This window comes from Lampetra planeri, chromosome 3, assembly GCF_965212315.1.
Source record: "Lampetra planeri chromosome 3, kcLamPlan1.2.h2, whole genome shotgun sequence".
In the NCBI taxonomy this organism is placed as follows: Eukaryota; Metazoa; Chordata; class Hyperoartia; order Petromyzontiformes; family Petromyzontidae; genus Lampetra; species Lampetra planeri.
In genome coordinates, this window is record NC_136109.1 from 6,909,067 (window position 1) to 6,923,983 (window position 14,917).

At 43.6% G+C, this 14,917-nt stretch overlaps 2 pseudogenes across 6 annotated transcripts in view; both read left to right on the forward strand.

The window, feature by feature from the left end:
- The first annotated feature begins 276 nt into the window (after positions 1 to 276).
- Positions 277 to 14,917, forward strand: part of LOC144737040 (cytochrome P450 2C20 pseudogene) — a 30,683-nt pseudogene continuing 16,042 nt past the window's right edge. The window contains exons 1-3 of one of the 6 annotated variants that reach the window (XR_013588866.1): positions 3,050 to 3,289; positions 3,793 to 3,840; positions 7,323 to 7,407. The product of XR_013588866.1 is annotated as a cytochrome P450 2C20 pseudogene, transcript variant X6 (transcript). Of the gene's footprint in view, positions 416 to 3,049; positions 3,290 to 3,316; positions 3,841 to 7,322; positions 7,408 to 14,917 lie in introns of those variants that run through there. The other 5 variants (XR_013588859.1, XR_013588867.1, XR_013588863.1 and 2 more) reach the window with 5 other exon arrangements.
- Positions 7,415 to 8,978, forward strand: LOC144737081 (cytochrome P450 2J1 pseudogene; annotated as a pseudogene).

Sequence of the window (14,917 nt, forward strand, 5' to 3'; positions counted from 1 at the left end):
ATGTTAAGTCCGTCGACTGGTTAATTGGCGTTGGGTAAACTGTGGGTTTGCCCATTTCTTCTAACACATCCGGTCTGCATGCAATTTTTTCTTTCAAAAATGAATTGACTATTATACTTTGTAAAAAAAAGTCACTGCGCTCATCTTCGAGGTAATCCAGTGTCGGTGCCGAATGCAGCTATGATTTGAAATAAAATATATGGCTTCCCTATAGGTGTGTTGTGTGCGCTTTGTTAAGATGTAACGGCGTGTACATTAAGGCAGACATAATGTAAGTCACGATTGATAATTAACGGGGGTTGCTTGTTCAACATGGACTGTACCATGCTGCTACGGGAAGTGGCTTGTTCCACATTCCAATGTCAATTCGCAGCTCTGGGCGTGGAGTTTGCAGAAGCTGCTGGACCTCGCAGAGGTAAGAGGCGTTCGTGAAATGCGGAGGTTTTAGGCTGCACGAGCCATGCTGATCTCTTTACGTAAATGTGGAGACATTGTAATGTGATACTGGTAGGAAGCTGCTGGTTACACCAGCCCACAGGGGATTATTGTGTCCGTCCGTCGTGCAGGGAGGGACTGGTTGGGGAGGAAGGGGCTGGGTGGGGAGGGGAGGGGCTGGGTGGGGAGGGTGGGGCTGGGTAGGGAGGGGAGGTTGGGGAGGGGCTGGGTGGGGAGGGTGGGGCTGGGTGGGGGGTGGGAGGGGTGGGGCTGGGTGGGGAGGGGCTGGTCACCCCGTGGTGCCCTTATAAAATTCAACGTTTAACCTACTCACGCCGGCTTTTGCCCGCCCTCATAGTCGGGCATGTTTGCGGATTACACCACGCCGCCGTTGACCCTGGCCATTGACCGAGCAACCCAACGTTCCTACCAGCTCCCTCCGCAGGAATGTGTTAAAGCAAGGTTGTGCAAGAATTAGTAGGTCGGGGTTCATTCAGAGCCCTGACTTTTTATGGGGGAGGGGAGGGGGGTGATGGAATGCTGGATCTGTTTCTGTTTCCCTCTCAGTAGCCCCTGTCTCACTGCATCTTACTTGTCTTTACTCGTTTATCCTTGTCACCGTGTACCTAGGAATGAGTCTGTGTCTTCATGTTTCTGTGTGTCTGTTTCAGTGTTTATGTGATGTATGGATCAAATCAAATCACCTGGAATGCACCCTGTCAGTGCTTCGAAGCTAAGATGTGTTGAGCCTGGATAGTGCTGGAATGTACGACCACCATGAATAAAACAGGCGTTACAGGCTACTGTGGGTCTACGTTGTGGGCAGCAGACATTGCAGTTCTGGCCAATTTACAACTTCTATGCTCCCCGCTTTCACCAATCGGCACTGACCAGCATGATAATGTATGGTAAAGAAAATTCCACACCCCCACACGGCATGGTGAGGTCCTCATTCATAATTCCACTGAAAAAATTCCTATACTATACTGGCGTGTCTTGCTTTACGAGCGTTCTTTCTACGATAATTCGCTAAAACGAGCAATTAAAATTTAGACCCATTCGCAAAAACGAGCAAGTGTTTACTTCGAAAAATATTGTGTGCGTCCCGTGGCGGTCGGGGGCGCACGGTGGCCCGCGTCTGCTTGTTTACCAGCCCTCCTGTGCAGTGCCCGCTTGTTTCGTCGTGTGGGGGGAGGGTGCCTCGTGGTGGCACTGCAATGGGTGGGTGCAGTTGGGGTCAGTGGCGGTGCTAATTAATTACAGGCGCCGAGAACAGGAAGTCGCGCTCGATCTCCCATCCCCGCATCGTGGCTATTAATCACGCAACCCCGGTTCCAGTCCGAGCCACGGCTAACATCAGTGGCGAGCGATATTTAAACCTCCGGTCCTGCACCGCTGCCTCCCTCCACCCACTAATATCTATACATTAATTCCAGGCTCCTGCAAGCACTGTGGTTCTTCAAGTGTTACATTTGATGTTTTATAACTTTATTTTAAAAGGATCATTTCTATTTCTCACCTAGAAAAGTTGGTCAAGAGTGAAAGATTTTGGGGCTGAAACGTAGCTCAGCTCCATTGGAACCTCATTTTCCAGTAGAAAAATATGATAATTGTTTTTTTACCCTTTTATATGGCAACAAAACTGACACCTTTATACAAGGGATCATGTTTGCATTAACCACAACACTTGCGGTCAAAATACAAACAAAAAGACAACTCTGGTAATGAATGCACTGCCCTTGAAATTGATTGGTCCACACCCGAGACAGCTTTCCTTCGAGGCAAAAGGCGCACGTGCGCCTTTTGGCGTCAACTGGTCCAACACCATGTGAGACTAGGCTCTAAGGAAAGCTGTCTCGGGTGTGGACTAATCAACTTCAAGGACAGTGTATACATAATCAGAGTTATGTTTTTTGTTTGCATTATGACTGCAGGTATTGTGGGCTATGCAAACATGACTCCTCGTATCAAAAAAGGTATCAGTTTTGTTGCCAGATAAAAGGGTAAAAAAACAATTATCGTAGCTCAGCTTTTAACATGAGAGTCGATGGGAAAACGATGATCGTTTAACGAGTTTTCGCTTACCGAGCAATTTCCGCATAACATCTCGATCATTCAGCGAGACATGCCTGTATTTCTGTGTTTCTCTGTGTCTTAACCCTCCTAATTTTAGCACACGATAACTGTGTCTCTATGGTGTGTATGTTTACCGAATTCGTTTAAAATCCTAGTGACCAATGTTTTTTCCATGTGCATGCAGCACATGTTGCTTATACAGTAGTTGAAAATTGCCTTGGGCTGCTGCTTTTAGGTTTACTCATTCAAAAAATGGTACCACAAATGGGATGGCAATGATGTGATCAACACTCTCACTGACCTCTAAAGACTCACAAATTCGGCGCGTTTTTCTTACTCATTGCTTGCTGCATTACCGATTCAAATGCATTTTAGGTCTCTGAGCATTGACATTTGTGTGATTGCTAATAGCATCCCTCCCAGCACCCTCCCCCCCCTCAAAGGGTACATCTTCAAACGTAAGATGCCGTGTAGGTAACTTCTAGTTCTACAAGGAATTTGTTGCATACATCTGTATATTGTAAAGTCAAGTCACGTTCGTTGTAGTGCCCAAGAGTGAATTGCCCGATTGTTTGTTAACGGAGCTGTTAAATTGGTACAGTACAGGGACCGGCGGGCTGATACTGATACACAGAACTTTTATCTCTTAGTGTTGGGCGAGGCAATGGATTCAGCGTGCGTGGCCGTGCCCTTCGTCACGCTAACTAAATCATGAATCTTCACATTTTGTTCTCGAAGTGCTGCTGCTAATGCTGCCACGTGTGGGCGACATTAAAAGGTACGGCTGTGCATCTACTTTCTGGCGCTACTGCTTGCAAAGGGGCCTCCAAACTAAAGGGAGGCCTCTAAACGGTATTTAAAGATCCATTATCGCATTTTTTTAAAAGCAATGCTTTAAAATAAACATTTGCTTTCATCAATGGCTTTCGACTGCAAAAGTATAAGTGTTACTGTTTGCAGAGTTTACAACCTTCCAAATCGCTAATAACGTATTCCAGTGGTGTCCAAACACTTATGCATTGAAGGCCAGATTATCCATAATAGAGGTTTTTGGGTTAGATCGCGTAAATGTATAAATGTGTCGTTAAAACCCGCCACCACCCGACACAGCCAACTAGTAAGGGTTGTCACGTAAACAGAACATGCCATTTCGTCACTAGTATTGGTCGCGAAAGCCTACGTGTTAAAAAGGGCAGATTAAATAACACGTCAAGATCCACAGGCAATTATAAAACATGTCTAACGTAACGTATACGCTTTATTTACAACATGTGTATTAAGAGCACACGGAGGTGACACTTGCAGCCAAGTCCTGCAGATAAATCGAAGGTGAGCTGAATGTCTGGTGCTACACAGACTCATGAGTGCTTTTACGCCGCTGGACAGATTCACGATAGATTGCGCCTGACCCCGTTAAATTGCTAGAACCTACCAACCACCATATGGATTCAACTGGTGTTAATAGCCTGCTGTCGGGCTACATTGTGGGCAGCAAACAGCGGTGCTGGAACATCAATTGTTGTACTGTACGTCTGTGTTCCAATGTCTATGCTGCCCACCTTTAATGTGCACTAACCAGCATGAAGTACGCTACAAATAACCCCCAACATGACCCATAGCGGAGGGAGTCCCTTATATCTTATCGTAATTTAAATAGCGCAGTGTATTGAAAAAAGTTCCGCAATGTACATGTGCATTGTGACCGGTTCTGGTCGAACATCATCTGTAAAGTGTGGGAAGTCTACAGCAGCGGTCTTTCCGTGCAGACTGGTGTCTTTTCACCGCAAGCCCGGCTTTTTTTCTTACAGCACTGGCAGCTAAATCAACAAGGGTCGCTCAGTGTCAGAGAATGGGAGGCAGGGACAAAGAATGGAGCCCCACAACCCACATGTTTCCACTATGATACACATGGTATAGCCCACAATAACAAGCCAGAGACTCCCATGTGAATATCCTCACGCATGAGCAGTGATAACTACACTACCATGTATATGCATTAATGTTGACCAAGGGGCACACTTTTGGGTGACATGTTCGTGGTTTTGTTTCACATACAAATAAACAATAACATTTACTTTTGAGACATACACCGTCATATACCAATACACAGTGACCAGGAGGACCGATGTGGACATTGTACCTGCAGTTTTAATTAATAATACAATTATCATGGGGAACTCTCCCCGTAAGTATATTTTCCAATTAAAGTTCCGTCATTGAAGGTATGAACATACCAAGTCTCATCCAGAGCCTCTTGACTATTCCAAAGAATAAATGCCAACAACCTATAACCTTGCAAAAAATAACGAACCATGCAGCCCAGGGAAGAATCCCAATTGAGTAAGCAAAGAGGACTCGACTATATGGTCAACAGGCTCATGCTGCATGAAGTGCCAATTGTATCATTGTCTGTACACCTTTAACCTTACATTTTAGAAAAGGGTCCCACACAACACCAGAACATTATTTTTGAAGTAGCTGTTCTGGGAAATATGTATGTTGTCCTCGGACATTAAATGTCTGGTTTCTGTTAATTGAATACACCACTCAGGACAATGCATTTCATGTACTTCACCCGTATTTCGTTATTGTGAAACAGTAATATCCCGTTTTGAATAATAACATACGACGTTTCGATTGCAACACAAGCAATCATCATCAGGTATAAATGAAATAGCAACAAAAAATCTAACCATAAAACTATAGACAGACATATAAGCAGACAGATATCACCAAGATACATAGAGAGTAACACAGGCACAGAGAGGGAGATTGTCTCTATGGCGAGGCCTTAAATAGACAGAGGGGGGTGGAGGCAGAGAGAGTTGGAGGGGTTAGAGAAAAAATTAACATGTCAATGAATACGTACTTTACTAGGCGTTCTTCGTATTCATTGACGTGTTAATTTTTTCTCTAACCCCTCCAACTCTCTCTGCCTCCACCCCCCTCTGTCTATTTAAGGCCTCGCCATAGAGACAATCTCCCTCTCTGTGCCTGTGTTACTCTCTCTCTCTCTATGTATCTTGGTGATATCTGTCTGCTTATATGTCTGTCTATAGTTTTCTGGTAGATTTTTATTGCTATTTCATTTATACCTGATGATGATTGCTTGTGTTGCAATCGAAACGTCGTATGTTATTATTTAATTCATTATTTTATCTTTATACGTGACTTTACCGAAAGAACCAAAGAGTAATATCCCGGTTTATGTCGGGGATGCGTTCCTGAAATGTGAGACGAATATCGAAACGACGTAAATCAAAGCAATTTACAGGGGAGGTGGAGGCGAAGGTTAAGGCGACCCATATTTAATGTAATAAAGTGACGACGTATTTGCGAAACGACTTAAAAGGGGGGAATGTAAATCGGGGTATTACTGTAATATTATTCCCAATCTGTGTCCTGAGCTTTTTTTAAGCCTCAAAGTTGATAACCCAAATATTAGGAGAGAATTCAGGTGGGATGCTTAGGTGGTGAGGGCAGGGAAACACGGGAGAGGAGAGAGCAACACCGCGGAGTGCAGCCCAAATTGATGCAATCGGGGCTCAACATCAACGACAAAGAGCCACAGGGGACAGCCGTTTGCTGAGTAACTGAGAGAGCCCCCAGCTAAATGTCATCACGTATACAAAGGCAAAAGTCACATGTGTAGCCGACAAAGACTGTTGGGGCAAGTGCTGAGAGCAAGCACCTATGGAGGCGGATACGGCACATAAACGGTTGTCTGTCCAGCACCACCCCCAGCCGTCTTTGCCTCCGCACTGCTGATGTTTGCACACTGCACCAGGAACAGTGCACATTGAAGGCTGAGTTGACATATGGGACGCTCAGAACTGGTTCAGATTATCACTCGCCACTCATATCAGCTTTGGCCAAAATTCACTGTACCACGAACCTGGTTGCAAAAGTTCGTAGCACAGTGCGCGAACTAATTTTCCACAGCTCCCCACACACAGCAATTCATCCAGTGCTGTACATAAAAAAGTACATTCGCACACTCAATCGTTAACCATGGGCTGTACCATGTGCAATGCGGTTGGAGGGGGTGGTCTCTTTCACAATGTGAATGTGAGCTTGCACGAGGCGTGGAGGCATCAGCTGCGTTAACCGTGATGATCACAGTCACAAACGGAATGCATTTTTGAATTGTGACTGGTTCATATAACTGCGGGCGTGCTGTGAGTAAAGTCTTACTGCTGCAGGTTTCAAGATTAGAGTTTAATCGCCCAACCCCAACGATATCGAGGATAAATAAAAACATGCAATGAACGTAGCAACAACGCTTAAAGGGGTCACACATGACACTTGTTTTTCTCTTGAAAAATCTGAATTGGGAAGGGAATTTCACATTTGTTTGATCCATCAACCCTCCCCTCCAGTGCTGGATTACAGGGGTGTGCTGCCACCACCCGGCAGCTTATGTAATTGCCATTGGGTATTGGTAAAGACTTAGGGTAATTTTTTTTATAAAAATAATAATAATATACTGTGCAACGAGAAAGTTCAACATTTACTTACAGTGTCTGTATGGTTTTATATATATATATATTTGCCATCGGTAATAAGTGCAATGCAAATTTTGTTAATGGTGTGTGCTTTAGTTAGAGTATTGTCCATTGAAGTGGTTAATCTCGATGAGTCGGAAGACTTTTGAGTGGAGTCCTGTATAAACACGTTTTTTTTAATGCCGTTATGAAATGTTTGGTGTGTGTGCAGAATACTTAGATAAAACCCACACAGATGATGGGGCGACACTGACAGTTCTGTACTAATAGATTCAACTACACTTTCGAACCATTCTTCCTTTTCAGATTATACTCTTCTCAAATCTGGAAACACCGAGCAGCGTAGTTGACTATGTACGGTGCGAAAAAAGTTCAACATACATACATACAGGTAAGCTATTCCATACAAAGAGAAATGTTACAAAATCAATATTCAGGTGAGGAAATAATCATATATTTTCACGTGTTTTTTACTACGTGAAGGCCACTTTTATCATCGTCAAACTCTTGCGGAATATCTTCACTCTATTGCCCACTGTGTAACATGTTGCTAGCATTCAGACGCTGTCTCACCGACAGACCTGGTCTTCACCTGAGGACGGCTGCTGGCGTTGTGGCCGAAACGTCGTGAGAATTATTTTATTATGTTTTATTTTTTTTATTTTATTACTTCCCTTCTACGTGACTTTACCGAAAGAACCAAGAAGATGAATCCCTGCAGTCACGAAAGCTTTAAATCGAAATTTAAATCGAAAAATGTTGCTAGTAGTTGATACAGTCGTGGAATGGGGCTTCTCTTCAGTAAGGCATATTCTGGTCTGCCTGGCGATTTTTATCCCGGTGTTCCTGGCTGCGCGGGCTGTTCTCTGTGAGGTGAAGTCATCCATCCGCCCAATGGGCTTTCCCCCAGGTCCGAGAGCACTCCCCTTCGTGGGAAATATATCCATATTCAGTCAAAAGAAACTGCATGTTGTAATGCAGCAGTTGGCTGCGGAATATGGGAGTGTGTGCAGCATAATGTTGGGCAAGATTCCAATTGTGCTGGTAAGTGGCTACCAGGCAGTCAAGGAGGTTTTGGTGCATCAAGGTCATGACTTTGCTGGCCGGCCATTTCCTCCTTTCACCACAAAAATCACAAAACAACTCGGGCCTCATCACTGCTCCATATGGTGATGCTTGGAAGCAGCATCGCAGGTTTACTCTGTCGACATTGCGCAGTTTTGGTTTTGGCAAGGCGTTCATAGAAGATCGAATCTTGACAGAAATACGTTACCTAATTGAAATATTCCGGCAAGAAGCGTCATCATTTGACCCTCATTTTAACTTAAACAATGCTATGGGCAACATAATGTGTTCCCTAGTGACTGGAACCCGCTTTGAATACAATGACAAGCAGTTCCAATCTTTGTTGCACCTCCTAGAGGAAAACCTACAACTACAAGCAGGACCAGTGGGAGCACTATGTAACATATTACCTTTTTTATGGACCTGCCTGGACCGCAACAGAGAATATTCAAAAACATGACAAGGATTCATAATTTTTATTGAGGACATAATATCCAAACATTACACAACACGGAATACACAAAACCCCAGGGATTTGATTGACACCTACCTGACCCAGTTTGAGAATGACAAGGACAATCCCAACAGCAGCTTATCAGAAGAGAATCTCATGTTGATATTAGACCTTTTTGTTGCTGGCTCTTTATGATGATATACCCTGACATTCAAGCCCGTTGCCACGAGGAGATTGACAGGGTTGTTGGATTAAAGCGACTGCCACACACGGAGGACAGACACAACCTGCCATACGTACAGTAGATGCCGTGATCCATGAGATACGGCGATTTGGCAGCAATGTTGTTCTACTTGGTGTGGGGCACACAACCACCAAGGATGTAGTGTTCCAGGAATACTTGATTCCAAAGAACACACTGGTAATGTTAAACTTGATGTCTGTTCTCAATGATGAAAGCCAGTGGAAAACACACAAATTCAATCCTAACAACTTCCTAGATATAAATGGTCAGTTTGTCACGCCAGACGCATTCCTACCATTCTCCGCTGGCCCCCGTATATGTTTGGGAGAACATCTGGCCAAAGTGGAGCTTTTTATTTCCTTCACATCGCTACTGCAGCATTTGAGAATTATTGGCCTGACACTGTCTCATCACCTTCCCTGGAGTCTATTTCCCAGGCTACACTAGCTCCACAGCCATACAAACTAAGCTTTCCTTTGTGCAACTAAATACAGGCATGTATATATTGGCCCTTGTTGGTAACATTCCATAGCTGGGTTCATTAATTGAAGGCCTCCCTATGCCATGTCTGTCATGCGGGTTTGACCATGCATCATCGTACTTTGTTGGCAGCAGAGGACTATGCAAAAAAATGTATTGTTGCTCCAATAGAAATGTTCCCTACCTTTACCAACCTGGACTCACCAGAAATACGGTCATATAATCTCCTTAACCCGCAGAATGTGTGGAGGCCCTCATTTAGGTATTAGAGATATATATTAGTTGTATATTGTTCATGTACAGCTAACATAAAAGGATGTACACTACCAGTTGTTGGACCATGTCTTGCAATGGATGTATAGAAACATCGCTTGCATGTTTAAACAAAATATAATTTACTATTTTCTAAATAGATGTAAAAAAAAATGTCCTATATATAATATGAGTAGTTCAATAGGAGAACACAAGTGGTCCTGCATGGAATACTTAAAGTTGTATGGAATAGGAAAAATGATCTACATGGCTGGACATGAGACAATATTACACCATTAATAGGATTGAAAAAAGGCATGAGTTGATAGTGTCAGGGCCCACCCTCTCATCCCCTGTGGTACTCATCACTGATGCTTCGGCATCAGGGAGCACGCCTCTAGCGTGGGGGCTGTCATGGCATGTCCCCGTTCCTACATACAGCCAGCTGCGCCTGCATTCTCGCCAGGATCAGAGCATCGGCATTCTTACAAAAGTGTTTACGTGTTACCACACACATGCTATGACTAATTGATTTAAAAATACTCACACATGAGCTCTCACACATACGCACACCACAAATGCACAATACAGGCAGACCTCAAATAGCACGACCCTGGATAAGGTTGATTCGTTATAGCACTCATTGCCCTGGAAAATCTTTTTTCAAAAAAATCTAGGAACATGCAGCAGTGGTGGCCGAGGAAACGTACCCACCCCCATAATTGGCTCAGCCAATACACTCGAAGCCAACTAGACCCCACCTCCCGCAATTCGATTGCATTTAAAATCGATGTTTTTTCTCTGAATGTTATTACAGTACATTTAGCCAGGTGAGAACTCACATGACCAGGGTATAGTCTGGGGCTCCATCTAAAATAAACATTCACCACAGACATTTTGACTGAAGGTATCACGAATATAACAGAGGTTCTGGAGCTCTTCTCTGAGAATGACCATGATTTGGAGCGCAGCAGCTCCTACAACCTCGTCTCCCACTACTGCCTTGGAGGAAGAATAAATACAGTAGAATTCACTCATGTGTACGGTATATAACTGATGTTAGAACCAACATTTATTTATTTATTTATGAAATAATGTTTGCCGTCATTATTATTAGCGCTGTTACCAATACCTGAATGAAGCCCTCATATATTGCTCATACGAAAGAAATAACGCTGTCAGGAATGCATCCCCATATATATACAATGGTATAATGACCCCTTTTAGTTATTATTCGATTAGCGCTCACTTTTCTAGGAGCGCTAAGTGAGGTACTTAGCACTTGTGATATTCTCATCAAAGTCACATGGCCTTCAACATGTTCTAACGCACATGCACGAGTCTAGACAATGTGCAGCTTTTGTGAGTTTACTTGGTCGAAACAAAACCCGGCTAGGGCGGAGCCAAGCCACGCCGAGGGGAATATAAGCAGCGGAGAGCAAGAGCTGCCGGTTCTTGGATTGAACTCGTCTCATTGTCACTGTCGTCGTTGCTGTCGTCATCGCCGCCCTCGTCGCTGCTCCCTTTGCCCGATCATCACGCGGCCGGATAGTAGTTGACTGTCCCGGTCGACGCCGTCGGTACAACGCGGACAGGGTCGTGTCTGGGACGCATCGTGCGGCAGCGGAGTCGTATGTGGGAGATAGAAGGGGCCCGAGTGGTGGCGTGAACTCAGCAACAATAATAAAAGGGCAGAGCGGTGCCTCCTAGGACCACCTTGTCTCCGGCTGACTGTGTGTGCGACGCACGCCACCCACACGCAAGCACAGATGACACTACACTAGTATAGCACACCAGTGTGTTGGAGAGTAAAAATATACACGTTGTTTACCATATAAATAACCCAATCAGTAATGGATACCCGTTGTAATTTATATGCATTAATTAATCCCCCCCCCTCCTTTCGCACATGAAGGTCTCACTAGTGATGTCATCACATCTATCCCTCTATTTAAGGAACGAAACAGGAGGATTTCTCCACAAATCTGGCTGTTTGCCTGATGATGCTAGTTGTAATTACTTGCAAAATGTCATACTCAGATTGTAAATGTTGTGGATTTGCTCTCCAACACACCGGTGTGCTGTACTAGTAACCAATTGGCTGTGTAGGGGTGGTGGCGGGTTTAACGACACATTTATATTTATGTGATCTAACCTACAAAAACCTCTTATGGAGGAAATATGGAGTTATCCTGGCAAGGCAGGGTATTACACCTCGATACCCAAGGAAAGGGAGTTTCACATTTGTCTGATCCACCAACCCACGTCGCTACAGTGCTGGATTACAGGCGTGTACTACCACTGCCTGGCTGACCACTGTTTTCTGTTGTAGTACTTAATTTTTACATGATGAAACTATACAATAAACTTCTTAAATGGCCATGTCCTTGTACCAAGGGTATGCATTTACATTAACATAAACAATGATTATCTTTTATTTTGTACACCTTTTGGCGTCCTCTGGTCTAACACCGTTTTGAGACTAGGCTCAAAGAAAGCTGTCTCTGGTGTGGACCAATCAGTTTCAAAGACAATGCATATATTATCGGAGTGTTTTTTGTTTGCATTCTGACCACAAGTATTCTGGTTAATGCAGACATGATTCCTTGTAAAAGGTTTCAGTTTGGTGTTTTAACATCTTAACACATGTTTTGTTGCCAAAAAAAGGGGAAAACCTATTCTCATATCCGTTATTGTGATGCATAGTCACAAAAAATTACGTTAATGTTTCGTTGAAACTGACTAGTTCAACTATGTATGCAATAATATTAAATTAATGTGCGCATAATTTATACAATCGTTTTCATCATATGTCCTTGACTGTTCTTTGGTTCTTTTCGGTTAAGTCACGTCTAAAAATAAAATAATAAATTAAAATAACATATCACGACGTTTCGATCGCAACACAAGCAATCATCATCAGGCATAAAATAAATAGCAACAAAAATCTAACTAGAAAACTATCGACAGACATACAAGCAGACAGACATCACAACGGCACACAGAGAGAGGACACAAATCGGCACAAAGAGAGGGGTCGTTTCTGTGACGGTCCCTTAAATATAGAGAGGAGGGGGCGGGGACGGAGAGAGGAAGAGGGCGGAGAGAATTAGCATATCAATGAGTGTACGCCAACGTACTGCTCTAGCACGTAAGCTTGAAAATTAGGAGACAGGCACACGAAAATTAAATAACCTATTAAATATCGAAATGTGATGTAATACAACACAGAGAGTCGGTTAACACACAATTAACGCATAGCCTGGTTGATTACGTGTTTCAAAATTTGCTAAGTTAGAATTTTAAGTGTGAAAATTCCAAAGAGAGGACACAGGCAGAGAGAACAAATAGCCAGAAAGAAAAAAGGAAAATTAGGAGACAGGCACACGAAAATTAAATAACCTAGTAAAATATCGAAATGTGATGTAATACAACACAGAGAGTCGGTTAACACACAATTAACGCATAGCCTGGTTGATTACGTGTTTCAAAATTTGCTAAGTTAGAATTTTAAGTGTGAAAATTCCAAAGAGAGGACACAGGCAGAGAGAACAAATAGCCAGAAAGAAAAAAGGATAAGCTTAAAACTTCCCCGTAGAAGTGGTTCAATCTTAATTTAGGAGCTTTCGTGACTGCAGAAATTATTCTTTGGTTCTTTTCGGTTAAGTCACGTCTAAAAATAAAATAACCAGGCTATTTGTTCTCTCTGCCTGTGTCCTCTCTTTGGAATTTTCACACTTAAAATTCTAACTTAGCAAATTTTGAAACACGTAATCAACCAGGCTATGCGTTAATTGTGTGTTAACCGACTCTCTGTGTTGTATTACATCACATTTCGATATTTTACTAGGTTATTTAATTTTCGTGTGCCTGTCTCCTAATTTTCAAGCTTACGTGCTAGAGCAGTACGTTGGCGTACACTCATTGATATTCTAATTCTCTCCGCCCTCTTCCTCTCTCCGTCCCCGCCCCCTCCTCTCTATATTTAAGGGACCGTCACAGAAACGACCCCTCTCGTTGTGCCAATTTGTGTCCTCTCTCTGTGTGCCGTTGTGATGTCTGTCTGCTTGTATGTCTGTCTATAGTTTTCTAGTTAGATTTTTGTTGCTATTTCTTTTATGCCTGATGATGATTGCTTGTGTTGCGATCGAAACGTCGTGATATGTTATTTTAATTTATTATTTTATTTTTAGACGTGACTTAACCGAAAAAGAACCAAAGAATAATTCCTGCAGTCACGAATGCTCCTAAATTAAGATTGTCCTTGACTGGTTTGCTTAATCAATTTGTAATAAACCCCGTTGAGACAACGTCGGGAATTCAGAATTCTTTATTAAGTTTCGTTCGCAGCTCTCACTACTTCCGTTCCTCTACTCTATGGCTCCTTCACGCTGTTGGCAGACAGCGTGAGAGGGAGAGAGAGACTGCCGCGGCCCGCCACGTGGCAGGCTCCGGACCACGGCACCAGCGTGGCTTCCACCTTCGTTCCTCCACACTCTGACCACGTGCTGTCCTTCTCCGCCCCTTTTAATCCCTGGCCCACGTGATGCCCCGCAGCCAATCCTCAGCCACATCCCTGGAACTTTCAGGGCCACGCCCCTAACTCGACTCCCCATTGGTTGCGGGCTGAAGCAAGCAGAGTCAATCATCATCCTCCAGGTGTAGCCTTCACATTACATCAGGGCCACGCCCCTAACTCGACTCCCCATTGGTTGTGGGCTGAAGCAAGCAGAGTCAATCATCATCCTCCAGGTGTAGCCTTCACATTACATCAGGGCCACGCTCCTAACTCGACTCCCCATTGGTTGCGGGCTGAAGCAAGCAGAGCCAATCATCATCCTCCAGGTGTAGCCTTCACATTACATCAGGGCCACGCCCCTGGCTCGGCTCCCCATTGGTTGTGGGCTGAGGCTGGCAGAGCCAATCATCATCCTCCAGGTGTAGCCTTCACATTACATCAGGGCCACGCCCCTGGCTCGGCTCCCCATTGGTTGTGGGCTGAGGCTGGCAGAGCCAATCATCATCTTCCAGGTGTAACCTATTTATCATCCAGGTGTAACTTCACATTACAAATGTATTAATTTAAATGGTTCCAAATAAAAGGTTTAAAAGTAGAGCAATTTCGACTTAAAACTTTCGTGAATGCAGGAATTAATATTATTGGTTCTTTCGGTAAAGTCACGTAGATAGAAAATAAAATAAAAAAATAATACAATTAAAGAAAAAATTATGTGATTTCCCACCTGATGATGATTGCTTGTGTTGTGATCGAAACGTCGTGATTTATTTTATACCTACGTGACTTTACCGAAAGAACCAAAGAGTATGGATTCCTGCAGTCATGAAAGCTTCAAATCTAGAATATTATTTTCAAAATGTTTTTTTTATCTACGTGACTTTACCGAA